This window comes from Delphinus delphis, chromosome 6 (assembly GCF_949987515.2).
Source record: "Delphinus delphis chromosome 6, mDelDel1.2, whole genome shotgun sequence".
Taxonomy (NCBI): domain Eukaryota; kingdom Metazoa; phylum Chordata; class Mammalia; order Artiodactyla; family Delphinidae; genus Delphinus; species Delphinus delphis.
Window position 1 is genome coordinate 55,651,330 of NC_082688.1, and position 12,030 is coordinate 55,663,359.

Here is a 12,030-nt window from a genome sequence, read left to right on the forward strand (position 1 = left end):
GCCTTCAGCAGGAGTATGGCCATGTGACACCTTGATCTCAGACTTCTCATCTCCAGAATTGGGAGAGAACTATAAGTACAGTGTCTACTGATTTAAGCCACCCAGTTTGTGCTGAATTGTTATGGCAGCCCCAAAAAACAAATAATGATACCTGTGTAAAGTTCTTGGTACGTAGCTAGAACATGCTGGTATTCTTCTTTCCCTTCCCTTCTCCTACTCCTAAATGTGCACATGTGTGCTCACTTTGGCAGCACGTATACTAAAATTGGAACGATACAGAGAAGATCAGCCTGGCCCCTGCACAAGGATGACATGCAAATTTGTGAAGCGTTCCATATTTTTTCAATCAAGTCCAGGAAATGCAGAGTCCCATACAGGATAAATATAAGGAGAAACATGCCAAAACACGTATAAATCAAGCTATCAAAAATTAAATACAAAGAAAAAGAGAAGGAAAAGACGTACAATTACAAACCCAAAACAATTAAGAAAATGGTGATAGGAACATACATATTGATAACTACCTTAAATGTAAATGGATTAAATGCTTCCACCAAAAGACATAGACTGCCTGAATGGATACAAAAACAAGACCCATATATATGCTGTCTACAAGAGACCCACTTCAGACCTAGGTACACATGCAGCCTGAAAGTGAGGGGATGGAAAAAGATATTCCATACAAATGGAAATCAAAAGAAAGATGGAGTAGCAATTCTCATATCAGACAAAATAGACTTTAAAATAAAGACTATTACAAGAGACAAAGAAGAACACTACACAATGATCAAGGGATCAGTCCAAGAAGAAGATATAACAATTGGAAATATTTATGGACCCAACATAGGAGCACCTCAATATATAAGGCAAATGCTAACAGCCATAAAAAGGGAAATTGACAGTACCACAATCATAGTAAGGGACTTTAACACCCCACTTTCGCCAACAGACAGATCAACCAAAATGAAAATAAATAATGAAACATAAGCTTTACATGATACAATAAACAACATGGACTTAAGATACTTATAGGACATTCCATCCAAAAACAACAGAGTACACTTTCTTCTCAAGTGCTCTCCAGGATAGATCATATCTTGAGTCACAAATCAAGCCTTGGTAAATTTAAGAAAATTGAAATCATATCAAGTATCTTTTCTGACCATAACGGTATGAGACTAGATATCAATTACAGGAAAAAATCTGTAAAAACTACAACCACATGGAGGCTAAACAATACACTACTAAATAACCAAGAGATCACTGAAGAAATCAAAGAGGAAATCAAAAAATACCTAGAAACAAATGACAATGAAAACACGATGACCCAAAACCTATGGGATGCAGCAAAAGCAGTTCTAAGAGGGAAGTTTATAGCAATACAATCCTACCTCAAGAAACAAGAAACATCTCAAATAAACAACCTAACCTTATACCTAAAGCAATTAGAGAAAGAAGAACAAGAAAACCCCAAAGTTGGCAGAAGGAAAGAAATCATAAATTTCAGATCAGAAATAAATGAAAAAGCAATGAAGGAAACAATAGCAAAGATCAATAAAACTAAAAGCTGGTTCTTTGAGAAGATAAACAAAATTGATAAACCATTAGCCAGACTCATCAAGAAAAAAAGGGAGAAGACTCAAATCAAAAGAATTAGAAATGAAAAAGGAGAAGTAACAACTGACACTGCAGAAATACAAAGGATCATGAGAGATTACTACAAGCAACTCTATGCCAATAAAATGGACAACATGGAAGAAATGAACAAATTCTTAGAAATGCACAACCTTCTGAGACTGAATCAGGAAGAAATAGAAAATATAAACAGACCAATCAAAGCATTGAAATTGAGACTGTGATTAAAAATCTTCCAACAAACAAAAGCCCAGGACCAGATGGCTTCACAGGTGAATTCTATCAAACATTTAGAGACGAACTAACACCTATCCTTCTCAAACTCTTCCAAAATATAGCAGAGAGAGGAACACTCCCAAATTCATTCTACAAGGCCACCATCACCTTGATACCAAAACCAGACAAGGATGTCACAAAGAAAGAAAACTACAGGCCAATATCACTGATGAACATAGATGCAAAAATTCTCAACAAAATACTAGCAAGCAGAATCCAACAGCACATTAAAAGGATCATACACCATGATCAAGTGGGGTTTATTCCAAGAATGCAAGGATTCTTCAATATACGCAAATCAATCAATGTGATAAACCATATTAACAAATTGAAGGAGAAAAACCATATGATCATCTCAATAGATGCAGAGAAAGCTTTTGACAAAATTCAACACCCTTTTATGATAAAAACCCTGCAGAAAGTAGGCATAGAGGGAACTTTCCTCAACATAATAAAGGCCATATATGACATACCCACAGCCAACATCCTTCTCAATGGTGAAAAACTGAAACCATTTCTTCTGAGATCAGGAACAAGACAAGGTTCTCCACTCTCACCACTATTATTCAACATAGTTGTGGAAGTTTTAGCCACATCAATCAGAGAAGAAAAAAAATAAATGGAATCCAAATCGGTAAAGAAGAAGTAAAGCTTTCACTCTTTGCAGATGACATGATACTATACAAAGAGAATCCCAAGGATGTTGCCAGAAAACTACTAGAACTAATCAATGAATTTGGTAAAGTAGCAGGATACAGAATTAATGCACAGAAATCTCTTGCATTCCTATACACTAATGATGAAAAATCTGAAAGAGAAATTAAGGAAACACTCCCATTTACCATTGCCACATAAAGAATAAAATACCTAGGAATAAACTTACCCAAGGAGATAAAAGACCTGTATGCAGAAACCTATAAGACACTGATGAAAGAAATTAAAGGTGATACAAACAGATGGAAAGATATACCATGTTCTTGGATTGGAAGAATCAACATTGTGAAAATGACTATACTACCCAAAGCAATCTACAGATTCAGTGCAATCCCTATCAAACTACCAATGGCATTTTTCACAGAACTAGAACAAAAAATTTCACAATTTGTATGGAAACACAAAAGACCCCGAATAGCCAAAGCAATCTTGAGAAAGAGAAATGGAGCTGGAGGAATCATGCTCCCTGACTTCAGACTATACTACAAAGAAGCTACAGTAATCAAGACAGTATGGTACTGGCACAAAAACATAAATATAGATCAATGGAACAGGATAGAAGCCCAGAGATAAATCCACTCACATATGGTCACCTTATTTTTGATAAAGGAGGCAAGAATATACAATGGAGAAAAGACAGACTCTTTAATAAGTGGTTCTGGGAACACTGGACAGCTACATGTAAACTAATGAAATTAGAACACTCCCTAACACCATACACAAAGATAAACTCAAAATGGATTGAAGACCCACATGTAAGGCCAGAAACTATCAAACTCTTAGTGGAGAACATAGGCAGAACACTCTGTGACATAAATCACAGCAAAATCCTTTTTGACCCACCTCCTAGAGGAATAGAAATAAAAATAAAAATAAACAAATGGGACCTAATGAAACTTAAAAGCTTTTGCACGGCAAAGGAAACCATAAACAAAACAAATTGGAGAAAATATTTGCCAATGAAGCAACTGAAAAAGATTGATCTCCAAAATTTACAAGCAGCTCATGCAGCTCAATCTCAAAAAACAAACAACCCAATCCAAAAATGGGCAGAAGACCAAAATAGACATTTCTCCAAAGAAGATATACAGATTGCCAACAAACACATGAAAGGATGCTCAACATCACTAATCATTAGAGAAATGCAAATCAAAATTACAATGAGGTATCACCTCACGTTAGTCAGAATGGCCATCATCAAAAAATCTACAAACAATAAATGCTGGAGAGGGTGTGGAGAAAAGGGAACCGTCTTGCACTGTTGGTGGGAATGTAAATTGATATAGCCACTATGGAGAACAGTATGGAGGTTCCCTAAAAAACTAAAAATAGAACTACCGTATGACCCGGCAACCCCACTGCTGGGTATACACCCTGAGAAAACCATAATTCAATGAGAGTCATGTACTACAATGTTCACTGCAGCTCTATTTACAATAGCCAGGATATGGAAGCAACCTAAGTGTCCATCGACTGATGAATGGATAAAGAAGACGTGGCACATATATACAATGGAATATTACTCAGCCATAAAAAGAAATGAAATTGAGTTATTTGTAGTGAGGTGGATGGACCTAGAGTCTGTCATACAGAGTGAAGTAAGTCAGAAAGAGAAAAACAAATACCGTATGCTAACACATATATATGGAATCTAAGAAAAAAAAAAAGTCATGAAGAACCTAGGGGTAAGACAGGAATAAAGACACAGACCTACTAGAGAATGGACTTGAGGATATGGGGAGGGGGAAGGGTAAGCTGTGACAAAGCTAGAGAGAGACAGGGACATATACACACTACCAAATGTAAAATAGATAGCTAGTGAGAAGCAGCCACATAGCACAGGGAGATCAGCTCAGTGCTTTGTGACCACCTAGAGGGGTGGGATAGGGAGGGTGGGAGGGAGCCGCAAGAGGGAGGGGATATGAGGATATATGTATATGTACAGCTGATTCAGTTTGTTATAAAGCAAAAACTAACACACCTTTGTGAAGCAATTATACTCCAATAAAGATGTTAAAAAAAATTTTTTTAACCAATAATAGAAGAAAAAAAAAGACACATTCACCCCAGTGTTCATTGCAGCACTATTTACTATAGCCAGACATGGAAACAACCTAAAACAAGTAAATACATAAATAAATACATAAATAAATAAATATGCACACACAGGTCAATGGGTACTTGCATGCAGAGACGTGCCACTGAAAGTAAAACCAAAACTTGCCAGTAGGTTGGGCTTCAGTCAGTTCCTTAGCATCAGTTTTGGTTTGAATTGTACTCATATTAAGAGAAAGCCTGAGTTGGATGGGGATGATATCTTTTCTTGCCTTGCTCAGTGTACCTTATCCCCACAGTTTTCTGTTATCCATCCTCGTGCGTCCCTCTGCCAGCTAAAAAGAACCCTGGGTTGGAGCTACTACTTGTTGCATTGGTCTCAGCAGCAACCTAGGTTTTGTTTTTGTTTTGGCTGTTTGTTTTGTTGGCTTCTATGAGGGAATCTGACAAAGAGCAACTGTTTGTTGTTTTATTTTCTTTTGCGTCTTTGCCTGAGGAGCCGTGCCAAGGCCTGATGTGAGTATCGAGTGGGTTGAGATTTTCTCATACTTTGAGTTGGTGTTGTAGACCATGATGAGCGTGCCATAGTTGGGTTAGCATGGGCACATTTTCTCTCCACACCATTGGAGGCAGGGGAAACTGCCTCAGAAATTGTGCTCAGGTACACAAACAAGCTAATTTCCTCCTGTCCTCAAAATAGTAGGATTTCTCTTGCTGGTCCTATGCTTATTATTCTTCTTGAGCAGTTTTATGAGGTGGGTTATTTTTTTTTCTGCACAAAATAAATCTGCACCAAAAAAAATTTACTCCTAAAGTTGTCTCTCTGCTTAGAATTTTGAAGGGTTAATGGAACTTAAAAATTTGGATTTTTACATCTAACACCTGTTTGTGATTATCCCTTTGGCAGGCAGTCAACATTCCAGTCTAGCCTGTGTTTACAAGCTATATTCAAGTGTAAGCTGTTAAAAAAAAAAAAAAAAACTATAATTACATTAACTTATAATATAGGCAACCATTATTTAACAAAAGTGTGATTTGGGCCTACTAAAATGCTTAATATTCTACATAAAATGATGAAAGAGTGTTTAGCAAAATGAAGGAAAACTGCAACTATTGCTATTTATTGGTCACTATCCAGGTGCACATAGTAGAAAAGTGATGACGATGGATTTATGTGAGAAAGGGTTGAAGTGAGAAGGTGAAACTTGAATGAAATTACCTACAAATAAGGTCTTGTGACCCTGAAATTCTGTGGTTCTGTGGAAGGGAGTGATTAACATACATTGACAAAAATGTACAGTAAGAATATTCAGTGTGAGCAGTAATCAGACAGTTGTAGCAGGAGTCAAATGCCAATTGATCTGGATGTTTTTTAAGCTCCCTTTGAAGCCTAAGATTCTATGAATAGATGAAATCTTATCTCTTGCCACTTGGAACTGGTCTATTTGCCTTTATTACCTGAACTCTCACCATCAGCAGGATGTTCCTTTCCCACTCTTCAACGTGTCTTCTCAGATTTCTTCTGTGAGCCTTTCCATTAAACTGTAGCTCCTCATAGGCAAAGACCACACCTTTTAGGTTCTCTGAATCCCAAGTACCCCTCACAGTGCCTCACAATATGCATGGGTGCTCATTGGGTGCTTGTTGAGTTGTTGAATTAATTGATTTGATGAAGTGGCTGGTGAATCACCAGATGTGGGATATTTGCATAATATACAGCGGACATTGGGGCTGATGGAGGTGATGCAGATTTCTCAGGGACAGTATTAGGGATCATGCTTCAGAGCTGACTTTCTTTAAGATGCATCGGACAGTGATCCATAGGTTGTCGTGTGTAATTTTTATTCCACATGGCAACGTTCAAATATACCACATGACTTAACTGTAGCATACTTGGGTTACCCTGTAATGAGGCAACTGCAGCCTGACCTCCTCATGTCCCACACTGCTCTACTGCTGTGGGGCTCTCTCATGTTGTGTTCCCCTAATCTTCAAATCGACTAACAGAATTCCAGGATAGATAAAGGAATCTGAAAGGTTATCCAGCCCCAATCACCTCAATACCCTCCAGCCCTCTCTAATAACCCTGGGGCTGATTCCCAGTTCTTAGTCTCCCGACCTCTCTATTGTCAACCACTTCTGCTTCTTGGGATTTCCTCCCTCGGCTCTGAGATATTGTGATGGGGAAGCTTTTCACTCTTAGGATCATTTCTTCTCTGCTTTTGTCTCTGGTCTCTTACTCCCGCTCTCCAAATTTTGGGGCATTCCTCAGAGTTCAGATCTTTTCTTTCTAACCTCTCTTTTTATACTCTCCCCCTCAGAGAGTTAATTCATTCCCCAAAGTCAACTAACATTTTATTACAAATAACTTCTTTATCTTTATCTCTAGTCCCAAATTGTGTTCCATATTCCAGACCTACATTTTTCTTGACTGCCTTGCATTACTTCATGACTCAAACCTAGCTCATCATCTTCCCTTTAAAAATCAGCTCTTGGGCTTCCCTGGTGGCGCAGTGATTGAGAGTCCGCCTGCCGATGCAGGGGACACGGGTTCGTGCCCCGGTCCGGGAATATCCCACATGCCGTGGAGCAGCTGGCCCATGAGCCATGGCTGCTGAGCCTGCGCGCCTGGAGCCTGCGTGCCTGGAGCCTGTGCTCCGCAACAGGAGAGGCCACAACAGTGAGAGGCCCGCGTACCGCAAAAAAAAAAAAGTCAGCTCTTGATCTTATATTTCCTCCCCCCCACCCCCACCCAATGACATCAATATTGTTTTGATAGTCTGACCTCAAAACCACCGTCAACTTGTTGCTTCTGTTTCTTTCCCATGTGACTAATCACTTGTCAATTGTTTTGTCAGTTTTCCTGTCAATTATCTTATTGACAGGAAGTTTCTCCTTCTTCTCCCTTTCTTCCCTCTTCTGATCCTAAATCAGATGCTTTACCAAACATCTGGATGAACACTGTGACCCCCTAATCAAGTAGCTGGCCTCCAATTCCACTCTCCCTCTATTACATACTGAAAAAAACAAACTCAGATTTAATCTTTTCAAACTTCTTTGTTATTGTCACTCAGTTTTTGAGTGACTGTCACTGTTTTTTATTGGCAGCTCTACCTGGCACTAAGCTCTCAATATTCTTGTCCCAAACTTATTTCCAGCCAGGTTATGCTGTTCATTGTCTTCCTTAACATGCCCTGTGTGTTTGCACCTCTAAAACTTTGCTCCTGACTCATCTGCAGTGCCCTCAAGAGTTGTTCCAACTCTCCAATTTCTACCAGTGCTTCAAAGACTCATTTCAAATCCCATCCGAGAAGTCTCCCTTCTTCCAGTCAGCTTCCAGGGTTTTTGCATCGTCATGCAAAATATTTTACACCACTTCTTAGTATTTTTCGTGTGTATGAGTTTTAAACTTCTGACTATGTTATAATGTCTTTAAGGGCAGGAATCCTTTCTTAGGTGAATCCTTCTATTGATTCTCCACAGTCTAATGCAAAGACTTGCAAAAAATGACAGCTCAGTGTTTATTGACTAAAAAGTTGAGATTCAATTTGAATTTAAGTTAAATTGAAGGCTACAGATTGTCTACCTATGTCTAGATGGTTTAGATATTGAATACTGAAAGATTTCTGATCCACCTCTAAAAACAGAGCCACTGTTGTTAAGATTCCCTAAAATCTCAAATGCCTGTAGGAACTGGTAGACAGTAAAATGTGTGATCATACAATAGGGAGTAGCAGGGCCTGGGGCAAACTCTGCATTACTTGCCAAAGGCACTCAGATCCAAATTATTTTAAAACATTGCTACTTACAATTCTTGCTTTAGACACTTGGCTTCAAAAACAGTGATTAAGTCAGGTATTTCAGTTCAGTTTGTTATGTGTTTATCTAGGTCTTCACAGATATCCAGGGCTGTGCTAGACACTTGGGAAGAGGGAGAAGCAAAATGAGTTAAGACTGGCAATGTTCAGCAGAGAATAAAGTGTTATACAAGCATGATCCTTTATGCTGGTTATTATTACACAAAGAAATTATTTGCTAGGATTCTTGAGATATTTCCATAAAGTGCCTGTGCCTTGGTTGTTCTAGAGACCAGAGAATTCTGAAAGCTTTGTTTCTGTCTTATTTACCTCTGCATACCAGAGCTTGCCACACAGAAAATATAGAGTAAATGTCTTGAATAAAAGAAAGAAAGAATTAAAACCTCTGTACATAATTTCAGCACCATAAATTTCATTTCATCTATAAATTCACAAATAGCTTTCAGTAGATAGGTGAAATGGCAAGAAACTGGGCCTGAAGCAACCAGAAAGTGAACCTTCTAGCACCTATAGTAATTTTTGGTTCTCTTGCAAATTTTGCTTGGAAAAGTTTTCCGGCTTACATTTTCTGCTTACAACCTTCTCCTCAGAATTTACAGAAATTTTCTTGATTTTTCTGGAAAGATACGACTTCTTAATACAATTGAATAAATTGCTGTTAGTATCTTTTATGGAGAAATAAGCAGAATAAGATCTAAACATCTACTAAGCAGAAAGTTAGACGTAACCTATTAAATACAAGATAGACAAGAAGTACTCTGAAAGGTACAACAGTTCTGTGAACATTTACTTAGGAGGCACAGGGGAGTAGTCGTGAAAGAGGTGGTGCTGAGTGAGTCTTAAAGACTAGGTAGATTTTACCAGGCGAAACCTTCGTGGGTTAGTGAAAGGAGTGGCCATATTAGGAATTCATGGGAATTTTAGACCAAAGATCATCAGTCACCATCCTAAGTAATAATGACAATGAATGTAAAGAACGCTTTGCCATTTGCCAAGTATTTTTCACATACCTTGTCCACAGTCATTTCTGTTTATTGACTGTGGTGTGGTCAAGAGCTTCAGATATTAGAGAACTCGATGATTTCCTATTTCCACCCCTCGCAATCTCACCATGTTAGAAGGACCATTTATGGCTCTTGGACCACAGGAGCATGATCTAATCATTCAGTGAATATTAATGAGGACCCACCATGTATTAGGAGCTGTTTGGGGTGCCAGAGATATAGTAAGGAACAAAAACAGACAGAAATTTCTGCCCTTGGGGAGCTTAATCTTCTTGAGCAGGATAGAGAAACAGAGGAAAAAGAGAAGCAGCAGCAGCAGAAGCAAAAGGAGAAGCAGAAGAAGCAGAAGGAGCAGAAGGAGGAAGAAGAAGAGGAGGGGGAGGGAGGAGAATGTCCACTGAAGCAGGAACCTTCCACTTGACGGTATCCATAAACTCTTGAAGATTTCTCCAGGTCCACGTCTCCCTAGATGAGGACATAGCTGACCAACCAAACTTCGCATTACTGGTCACTAGCTCTGCCACAACCTAGGCAACAAAGGTTATGCAACTCCCCACATTACTTTATGTTCCTAATAACAAAGTGCCTAAATTATCAAAAGTTTAACTTTATGTCTATGTACACATTCATATATATACACATTTATAAGTTGAAGTTTTTTACTTATCTCCATGATATCATTTTAACTCACTTTCTTAAATGCCTTTTAGAGGGGAGGAGTAAAAGACTTCAGCTGGAATAAGGCCATTCTTACATATCTTAACTTTATCTTAAACACTAGTGATCAACTGTTACTGATAGGCCAATAATACTTGTGGTAGTTAGAAATGAAATCACACTTTAATATCAAAAATATTAAAATGTTCACGGTTCATCAAAAATCTTGATATGTTACACACTTGAGTATTACCTAACATGGCGAAACAAAATGGTAGAGATTGGTTGTTAGTTGCATAGATGGTACATGGAAGGGACCTTGGAAGTCACCTAGTTCACCCCTTCTTTTGTAGAGAGTGGAGAGTGAGTTCCTAAGGCAGCAGGGATAGAGCAAAGACTGGAACTCCTGTCTCCTGATGCCTAGCTCAGAACTGCTGCTTCCACCACACCACCAAGAGAAGCAGCTTTTCTAGTGGCCTGGGTGAGAGCCAAGGGGGCAGCAATTTGAGCAGGACTTTGCACAAATCTAAAAAGAGTAGCTTTTGCTTCTTCTCACTCTCAAGCTTGATTATCTCCTTACTGAGGGGGCCCTTCTTGACTCCTGGAGCCACCAGAAAAAGTTCTTGAAGCTTATCCTATGCCATTCTGTTCCATTTTAGATAATGACTTGCCCTCAACTGCAATACTACGACATGTTCATAGGCAGAATTATCAAGAATTACCCATAACTTCATTAAGAATTATCCAGAAATTAAGAAATTCAGCTAAACTGATCATTTGATTAAAAACTACTTTTTTCCATTCACATTCCAAAGTATTCATTAGAGCCCAGCCTGACTGATATAAAGATAGCTACAATGAGCACCCTCTGCTTGATGGAAAAGCTAGCAAAACCAAACATGTACGTAAGGAATATACAATTAAGATGAAAATGAACAGCTGACTAGGCATAGACAATAAGATATTTATATCCAAAACAAAGGTGAATTTTAAAAGGGGAGGCTAGAGAGAGATGTGGTTGTTTGAACATGTTCATTGTATCGTGGAGAAGAGTCATCACAATGCTCATTTGGCCAAAGGAGTGCCTTACACATGGATACTCTTTAAATGATGCATTGAGTTAATTAGTTTTGGCAATGCACTCCGTAAGTTCTCTAAGTAAATTCTTTCAGGCCTTGCCTGTCTGAGTATGAAAGAGTTCATACTTCCCCAACATTAACGCCTTCAAGAACCTGCTCTTTCAGAAAACGTAGTTCTCCTAAAGAACCCAGAGGGTAGAGGTCTTATCCAGATAGCCTAGTCTTTTGAGAGAGGTTGGTGAGGGGCTTGAGATACCTGTGGAAACTGTGGAAAGAAAATTCTTCTGGGAGATAATCTTGTAAATAATCTTGCTGTTAAAAAGGGATCACCTTCCACCTCTTGTGGAAACTCTTGCTTCAACATGCACCTTTTGCTTAAACAATACCAGGGATGATGCCTCCCCACCCCATTAGTGGCCCATTGTGTTGTGAGTGGCTCCATTCGATGGAAAGTTCTTATTTGCGGCAAAAATAAACAACCAAATTAAGGTTTCTGTTTCTCCGATAGAGTGGAGTCAAGTGGGAGCCAGTGATCTCAGATTCCTGAGTATGATGCTAAATTGTCATGCATGCAAGCACTCATTCACTTGTCCATTCAGCACACAGTTATAAGGACCTAATCAAGTGCAGTCTGCTCTCCGTATCTAAAGGGTTCTGCAGCCCTACATATACAGCCAACTATATTATGCCATTTTACATGAGGGACTTGAGCATCTGTGGATTTTGGTATCCACAGAGGATCCTGGAACCAATATCCTGCAGATACCAAGGGATGACTGTACAAAGAGCTCC

At 38.8% G+C, this 12,030-nt stretch overlaps 1 protein-coding gene and 1 non-coding gene across 12 annotated transcripts in view; both read left to right on the plus strand.

The window, feature by feature from the left end:
* The first annotated feature begins 235 nt into the window (after positions 1-235).
* LOC132427790 (U6 spliceosomal RNA) lies at positions 236-342 on the plus strand. Its single transcript, XR_009519996.1, has one exon. It is a non-coding gene; the product is annotated as a U6 spliceosomal RNA (small nuclear RNA).
* Positions 343-4,920: 4,578 nt separating this feature from the next.
* Positions 4,921-12,030, plus strand: part of PDCD1LG2 (programmed cell death 1 ligand 2) — a 98,251-nt gene continuing 91,141 nt past the window's right edge. For all 11 annotated transcript variants that reach the window (XM_060014712.1, XM_060014706.1, XM_060014707.1 and 8 more), the window contains exon 1: positions 4,921-5,196. The gene's annotated coding sequence lies outside the window, so the exon portion shown is untranslated. The remainder of the gene's footprint in view (positions 5,197-12,030) is intronic.